The 9,125-nt window shown below is 40.3% G+C and overlaps 1 long non-coding RNA gene across 4 annotated transcripts; it reads right to left on the bottom strand.

Annotated features, from left to right (window-relative positions):
• Positions 1–539: 539 nt before the first annotated feature.
• LOC147752418 (uncharacterized) lies at positions 540–3,965 on the bottom strand. 4 transcript variants are annotated; one of them, XR_015314115.1, is made up of 5 exons: positions 3,915–3,965; positions 3,536–3,637; positions 2,616–2,689; positions 1,651–1,767; positions 540–718 (listed from the first exon to the last, which is right to left on the bottom strand). It is a non-coding gene; the product is annotated as an uncharacterized LOC147752418 (long non-coding RNA). The 4 variants fall into 4 exon arrangements; XR_015314117.1 differs by having other exon boundaries at positions 1,651–1,723; XR_015314118.1 differs by lacking the exon at positions 3,536–3,637 and having other exon boundaries at positions 1,651–1,723; positions 3,915–3,957.
• Positions 3,966–9,125: the final 5,160 nt, after the last annotated feature.

The raw sequence follows: 9,125 nt of genomic DNA, 5'->3' as shown, positions 1-9,125 counted from the left end.
ATCCTGAGATAATTTAATAATAATGCGAGGATCTGTTAGAACGGTACTACATGCACGAGGTATATAGGCGAGCTGACAGATTTTAGCGCGATTTTGAGGCCACGTCCCACACAAATATGGGTTTGATATTGTATTAGATATTCCGACACATCAACAGCCATTTCTCTTTAGAGTTCCTCGTCTAGAGGGATATTTGTGCCGTGGACCACCTCAATCAACAGGACGGTTAGCTCGGCAAATTCACGCATCGCTGACCTCCTTAACAAGTCGTGTCGGAGCGACAGAATAATTACGAGACTTAGAGCCTGGTGCTGTCTAACATCAGAACGAGTCGGCATATCCACTTCGCAATGGCTGGCATAAGTAAAAACATTGTTATGACCCCTTTTACCCCGGGGATGTCGCGCGCAATTTAGCTCCATCAGTCGGTCACCAAATGCCCACGAGTTCGCCACGTTTAAACTGTACCGTCCATTGTAGATTTTTGGAAAAGAGTGTGTCTTTTAGCAAATATTAAGTAACCAACTGATGTACATGCACGTGCCGCATTTATTAGAATATCTCTACCGCTATCTTAAATCGTCTCTAATCTGAAAAGTCTTTGCTCATTCTGGCGTATCCGCATGATATGATGAATACAAATGAGGTTTCCGACAGTAGAATACTAGTAGTCAGTAGCTGAATAAGGTGGTGTGGCCTGGGAGCCTCATGCGCATCTCTGAAAGATCGTTGTTATTACAACCGTAAAAAACGCATTACCACGCTGGTTAGAATGGCAGCGTCGGCAAAGCTGATTATCTATTATTATAAGTAGAAAAATAATTGGGGGAAGTAAGGAGTTATCGACTGCTGTTTGTATAGTTGCCATGCGAAGTAATAGAACTGTTGGAAAAACCACAGAAAAGTCCAGCAAGATCGACTTCGGTCAGACCCTTAGCGGCAGAAGTTTTTTGATGCTATATCTACACAATCATAACAGCCTCGTAACATATAAAATATAATTGATAGTGCTAAGAAAGAACTGACTAGACTGAGCTAAAATAATCTTTTACTTAGTACTCCATATTCTTGCATAATATCTTAGTCGCTACCTCCGTTACGACGCTGCAGCCGTCTGCACACGTCATCAAACGTATAATGTTATTGAAAGCAACTCTTCAAGATCGTTCTCAGGTTGGAAAGCCTTCGTTATTTTTATATTTCATTCGACCGCTCTCAAAACTCTGCTTATGCCCTCATCGCCAAAAAATGGAAAACATTAGACAAGGTGCTTTATTCAACAAACCAACGCCAGTGGGCTTTGTTGCACTATTCATTTCACTACTTTCAATCATTGTAACCTTCGCCGTATCGCAAAGGCGCATAACTCTGTTCCTAATAGAAAACATGGGATTCGTTCCTAGGTAAAATACTGGTTTGTTTACTGTGCCATGTCAACTCTGCCCTCTTTACCTATAATCCTTTTCTAACGCATCACTTTGTTCTACAGTACTACCAAGGTCGCCCCATTTCCAAGGTATCAACCACAATCCCCGACGGAGCGCTACACACCTGATATAGTTATGTTACGAAATTTTACGTCATTACGCATGCCCAGTGTCGGCGGAATATATTGCGTTCTGCTTGTTGCACAGACCACGTGTAGCTTACCTGATCGCGTTCCCCAGATGTTCTTTGAAGGTGCTTATGGGTTACCGTTCGTCCATTTTCTTCAAATCGTACTCTCCAAGCAGAAGAATAAACCATGCTGTTAATCTGCTGCTCTCCCTGGCGTGTGATATAAAAAGCTTTTGACATCTAATCCCTATTTGATCTTGTCTGGGAGGACTATTAATTTATTTTTTTTTACTGTGATACGCAGCTCACCGTATACAATTGTTCAGAATCTTCGTATTTTTCCTCTCTTCAAATTTGCTCTGTGCACTGCTATCCACTTGTCAATGATTTTGCCCAAAATACGATTTTCCACATCTGATTGGGATCTTATACTTAATATTGTCATTCTATTGGCCTTCTCTTTTCCTTTCGGGATAGATTTAGACCAGCCTAGCTAAAGAGAGAGGATTTTGCAAGACAGCAGTTTGAAAGAATCGATGCCAAACAGGTAGAATGGTAGACGCGCCTAAATGCCGTATCGCCATGAAATCCCTTTGTATTATAAAAGCTGTATTACGTTTAATGCTTTTTGTTTAACGGCCCTATTGTTTATCTCTGAAGTTCTTCATAACCAGAGCCAGGTTGGCTCAAAACTATTGAAATACAGAACGACAGACGTTATGCCATAAAACTCGTGTGAGATCGTTTACGTTCCTAGAAGTAGGGAATTCCTATTCAGAGTTCAAGCAGACATGATGTTGGCATTTGGTGAAGTGGTTGAGGTTTAATTTACATCAACTGATGCCAACACGGAAAACAGTTTAAAGACGCACTCCGACTGACTTGTACGCATCTGTCAGCTGCGACCTTCGAAAGGCTGTGATTCGCCATCCATTAAGCGATTATGAATGAAGGCCGAAAGTGAACATGTGGTGGAAGTCTTAGTTGTTCAATAGTATAGGTTATTAGCATTTTCCAGAGCGAAATTGTACTACTGGTAATTTAGTTTCATTCAATACCATTAGCGTGGCCTTGTTGTCCTGTACACGACATGGTAACGAGTCATCGCTGTTGGTGACCGCATCAAAAGGTTCTGGAAGTTAGAAAGGCAGGCCATGGTAGATTAAAGGCATGTATGTCTTTGAGCTACCGTTAGCTTTGCTGTTTTAAATGTTTACTTTATGGCCGATACAGGGGACCCACGAAGAGGTTCTATCCAGAGGAAGGAACATTCGTATGATTCGTATCAGATGAAATTGCAAACATAAATTCCACACTCCAGTCATGTCGGCGGGAAGAAGTTATTCTTTTTATTTCGAATTTTACCTTTGCCTTTGGTCTTGTTAAGAACTGTTGTGCATGACTATTTTCCAGCACGAAATATGCCCGATTTTAAACCCAAGCTACCCTACATCTCTTTATAGTCAGTAGGCAAACGTGCTACCACTGTGCCACACCGAAAACATGTTCTTATCGTTATTATTTATACAAGCTTAAAAAAGTTGTCTCGAAATGCTTCGTCTGTCGTATACCGTGTACAAATAATGGCGTTGCGTCTTAAAAGATCTCAAAGTAATATACTTTTGATGACTCACTGTGTTCTATAACCACGATACCTTGCGATTTAGGCTTTGCTCTTCTACGAAACAGGTACGCAGTGGTAAATTGCTACGACTAGTCGGCATTGGATTAGAAACCGGCACTTGTAGGTATTGTAGATTGAAGAAACTTATCTAGAAAACGCATGATATTACGACATAGTCTTTGTACGATTGATCGAATAATTTCCGTTACATCGGTGTTTACGGTAACACCGTTACAAACAAATAAATTATTTGTTTATTAAATAATTACGTTTATCTTAGGCAAGCGAGCACCTGTTTTCACGTCGACAGGACTGCATACGTTATTGTTTGAGCAATGTGCGTGACTTACTTACGTGAAAACATAATCATCCTTACGGACATGTCCCATAAGAAATTCAGCTATGCCGGGATGCTTTCTGTCCATAAAATTCGGTCTTTTTGAGAGAGGGAGCGCCCTTGATGGTAAAAACATTTTCTTAAAAATAATTCTTTTGGGCACAATACATTGTTTTTATGTTAGTAACTACTACTTTGACGAATAACCTTGTATTACAAACCAACAGAGAAACGTTGGATGAAAATAGCTATGAAAAAACTGCACGATTGACAGAGGTCTCAATGAAGCCATATTTTCGCACTGACTGCCCCAGCTAAAGGCCAATTAAAAATATGTCAGAAGAAAATATTGCTCCGCATTCGAGGATTTACTTTGAAATGCTACGGTCACCTTACCTTTTCAGAAACATCGTGCTTTCTTGCCAGAACGCTCTATGCCACCTTTCGAATACTTTGCGAGATGACTTAAATCGAGTGAATTAGCAAAAAGCGAGAGATGAGATAGAGAACGAGGGAATCTACAATCTATGACTTACGCAAGAAAGGACCTGCTAAAAGATAAAGCAGTTACAGTTCTAACGATCCTTATAGCTATTAGTACCCGCTCTAGTTGGTCGGTTCCTTCTCGAATAGAATTCACTAGCGGATTTGTTATTCATGCAGCAGGCTACGATGCCCTCTATAAGCACTGCCTCGCTGTTTATCAAGGCCCGATGTAGGACAGATGAAGCCATCAAATGATTCGCTTAGTATTATAGATACCTTACAGATACAAACAACACATACTCAAAAAGCCTTACAATTATCGAGTAAGAAACTTGGGAGATATCTTTTGGATACGCCGCAGACGTGACGTCTTCTCTTTGTCTACGACGTACATATACTTGAGTACCTCAGAATCATTCAACAGAACATACCAGTTGAGCAATTGTCTAAATAACGGTTTTAAGTTTCGTTAGGTAGTCTACTGAAAAACTACCTATCCTATTGACTGTAGAGCTTCTTGCTCTTTAATAGGTTTGACAAAAAAAAAACTGGAAAAAACATTTAATTGCTACTAAGTGCAACGTACTACCTATTTGTCAACCAAACCCTTACCTGAAAACTCGAAAGAACATATTGGCTCGAACTCAGTCACGTCGGCGCGGTTTCTCTGAATTTGTAACGAGTACTTTTTGACAGTTGATAGAGCCAAGTATAATTAAACAACAGAATTTACTGATTTAAAAGCCAATCAACAAACGCGTATCATCTTGTAAGTTACTTTTTCTTTTTAAAATAATGACGCCCAAACTTAAACAATATCTCAATACTTACACTTGGCATCGTAAATAAGCAGTTGTTTTAGACGCTTGGGACGAAATAAAGCCTGTCTACGCTCGCCCCTGAATTTGCATAATCTTTCAAGGCTAGCTTGGAATATCGCGTAAGGATATATCAATGGGAGCGCGCGTTTCGAAGGCGCTTCCGAGCAAGGTAAAGATCGTCCGACACTTTTATTATATAATAAATTCTTCTGCTTAACCGTTCAGCCAGACCAGAATTGTCGCTATTTCAATACGCTTACACTAGATTTTCATGCGTTATGTGAGGCCTTTGTTTCATCACAATCAGTACCCCTTGCGTCGCAATTTTTTCAATTCTCAGGGGTCGAGGACTTACTTTTAAATATCTTCAAAACTCTTATATAAGTAACTCTACGTTCTACTCGTCCTTACAACCGGACCTCTGATGACAGAACATGAACTTTTACATGTTCCGATATTGAGAATACGCTTATGGTGGAATGTTCATAACTACGCAATACGGATAGCAGGACTTCGTTTTAAAATGCCCGTCATAGGTTCAGGCCAGAGCGCCAAAACGCTGCAATACGCTCAATCCGAGCCGAAATCTCCTAACTCATAAATAAACACCAAAATGTATTCAACCATTGAGTAATCGCTAGCGACCCCTTTGATTGAAGATGATTAGATTTTTTTAATAGCTTTACCTTCCTTCTGCTCCAGACAGCGTTTGGACTCCAGCTCAAATAAGTGACGCATATTATCAATATGCATATTAATTTCTTAACAAATTATTTACAAGTAAAGCTTCATAGTAATGATTGAATGGCCAGATCGGCAACAGCACTGCTAAAACGTCCGGATCGACCGGCGCTATGAAAAGCACGACCAACGTATAAATAAAACTGTGAAGTGTGTGGCAAACAGCCTTTTGCTATCCATTCATCCATACTACTACATCTGTCTCAAGGACTCCTTCGAGAAAATAATCGACCGAAAGCACATCCAAGTCACTTCGGAGCTCACACATAACAAAGAGCTTCTATTAATCCTTGAGGGAGCAGCTGTCCGCCTAAGGTAATTTTTCAGCCTTATCACTGCAGCTCTGGATAACTGCACGGTTCAATGATGTATGCCTTGCCATTCTTTATTCCCCTGACCAGTAGAAATTATCAGGACTTCCGTTGTTGGCAAGTGTTGAAAATATTCAGTCAGTACAAATTACGCCAGCGGGGTGCGCAAGCTGCTACAAACAATGGCTATATAGACAAAAAAGTTTCACGAATTTTAGCTTTCGACCCCGGCCTTTACTACACAATACTTAGTGGTATGGCCGAATGAAGAATGGTAAAATCCGACGCCTTGTGTGCCCCTGTGTGCACTTTTCGTTACATTGAAAAAAATTGGTAATCATTTTAAGTAAGCCTGTCGTAAATCTTCGCTAGCTTACAATACCGCACTAACGACATACTTACGGTTGGAGCGGGGCGAAGTGGGGTGGGGGTAAGTCATCATTTGATAGATGTCTACTGTGCGTCGGTGTGACATACAACGTGTACGGGGAACTTGATGATGAAATATTTCGAAATTATTGTAATTGACATGTTGAAGGGTCTGTTGATAGGGCTCAACTTAAAGTAACTTGAATGCAATGTTTACTCGTTTTTGCTTTAAGGCCAAAACGATGCTTTGTTTACTACGTTCAACCGAAGTCAGCGAGTAGCACAAAACGTATTCATGAGGGGTTCAATCGAAGCCATGAACGCTAGCTGCGACTCTCGATTTCACCAATTGTTAAGCTATCATCGTAAGTTTGCTATTGCTATATTGTATTATGCTGAAGACTGCGTACAAGATGCACTGTAGAGTGAAGGCTATGTTTTTAGAATAAGCCCTGCTAGCGGTATTAACGTTCTTTCTCTGTTTCATTAGACGGGCGCTTTTATTGGAAAATAGATATGTTACCTTTACGAGTGAGCGCCGACGATATTTCCCAGTTGTTGACGACTCTATGCCCATATCGCTAAAATACTTGTTAGTCTTCATTCATACAAGGTTCTTCTATAATCAGCTAGAAATACGCACTGATTCGTGTCCCGTAACACATATTATTCTAGGACTCCGTTTTAATAATAATTCTTTGGAAGGGCTATGTTAGTCTGTATTGAATAGGACCCTCTTCTTGTTGACCATATAATGACCCAAATATATTTTTTTATTTTACAGCCATTCTCAGAAAGAAGTAGATTTTTGGCACACATCGCGTTCAGTATAAGTGCTCGCCGTAATTGAATTAAATGTCTGCTTCAAATAGGACCAACTTGAAAAGCTTGTATCGTAATCATACCAGCTAGCTCTAAGCGCTTCTTCTTACCTGTACATTCGCGTAGTTCCTAATTGTAAGCCTACCTTCGTCCCACCTTTCGTCGTGACCTTCCGCGAAAACCATCGAGGCTGTACGACAGTCTTGATTGCTCGACAATATGTAGCTAAGGTATAAACGTAATTCTCAGTGTTATCGGGATCATAATCTGTTTGCGTTATACATACAAGGCGCAAAAGCATCCCTTGAGCTCGTTGTCCAAGTTTGCTACGATCGAAAAATGGTCTGCATATTATGTAGCTGTTGTTGAAGACGCTGCCTTTTTTGGCTGGATCGCGTACATCTTTTGTTGTAGACGGAGTATTGACATTGAAGGTTTCCTTATCGTAGGCCTGTTTTTCTTTCCAATTCTACGAGTCTACTGTAGGTAGGCGCTGATAAGGTGCCACGGATCAACTATCGCGTTCAGTCCTCAGTCAGTGTTGTTTTGCGCTGCGACGAATTTAATCTTTGTATCATAATTTTCGGACATCTGTTGGAATATGCCTCACTTTGTTGTCTACCAGTCTTCTAACAGATCATTTCCGCGCAAGATCTGTACAAGTAAAGGCTCACATTAACATGGCAGATGTCTGTCACGGAGAACTGACATTAAACAGTTCAATAAAGTTACATAAAAATCGAATTTATTCCTTTTTTTTTTTCTATATGCGTACATTACCGCAACTGACAGTGAACAAAAATCTCAGAAAAACATGATAAGAACGCGTTAACAGAACATGAACAATGCAATTATTCAGCGTCGTATTGTAGTTATTAAAACATCCGGTTCGGGTACGAAACAATGCGGAAGGAAGTGACTCTCAAAGAAAATGACACGGGCTAACAAAGATAAGAGCAGCTAAATGACGAGTACGAAACCGTAGCCTGACGTTAAGGCACCCCCAGACTAACCTGTGATCAGCTTTTGGCATCTAATAAACAACACTGGGGTCGTACAATGAAGGCATAGTCGATTCGTAGCTGAACCGACATCTTCTCTAACTACATCCTTTCCGAACTGAAGGGAAATTTATTTGAAATAAAAACTCTTTGTCGCAAGTAACTGAAACCAGCCACCTTTTCCAACTGGTTTCTGTGAGACGAAAGGAATGCTACATTACAATTATATCATAACTCTATGTCGATTCTATGAATGGGTGTGTATTGTAGCCAAGTGGTCAATTAATGTACAAAATAAGAAGATATAAAAGATGATCGTGGTTATCGCAAGGAACAACTTTCGAAGAGAGCTCTCGAGCGTAAGCTTTGACACGTCCAGGGAAAAATAGAGAACGAGCTCGTACGAAGATATCTCAATCGACGGTACTCAAATGCTCATCAGATTAGCTCGTCTTATAATGTTCTCGTTGTTTTCGATCAGGCGCAAATATCGTATCTCCATATATGAGTGTATCCCTTCCGATGAATCGGAATAAGAGTGATCTCGGTTTGTGGAACGCGCTGCCCATTCCAAATAGATGGGGTGAGCTTCATTCTGATTTTGCTGGCGGCTATATTGGCAGTATTGGTACCGTGAGAACGTAAGTTGTCGAGTTGGATTCTACGCAAATCGCTGAAATCGAAGGTAAGTTCACTGCGAAACACAGATTAGTAAATGAATAAAGCATTATGATTCGTAAACAACAAGTCAAAACTTGTGGGTACCTCTGAAACTGCTTGCGTAACTAGACGCGTCAATGTATGGACAACACATAGTATACGTGGAGGGTCATCTGTGTCAGGATTCAGTCAAAAGAACGACTGTCTTACAGATCATAGTGTACGATACTGTATTTTACGATGGATCTTTGGCTGATCGATATGATTTTCTAATAAACAGCTTCAATTCTGGATGATATTGTGAAAACTTTCTGCTTGGGAATCGGTCGTTTTCGCCACTTACCCATCAAGCCATTACCTGATAATAATATAATATATACTCAACAGCAGTTTCAA

The sequence above is a fragment of the Varroa jacobsoni genome, unplaced genomic scaffold (assembly GCF_002532875.2).
Source record: "Varroa jacobsoni isolate VJ856 unplaced genomic scaffold, vjacob_1.0 scaffold_1264, whole genome shotgun sequence".
NCBI lineage: Eukaryota > Metazoa > Arthropoda > Arachnida > Mesostigmata > Varroidae > Varroa > Varroa jacobsoni.
This window is presented reverse-complemented; position numbering and strand designations above follow the sequence as displayed.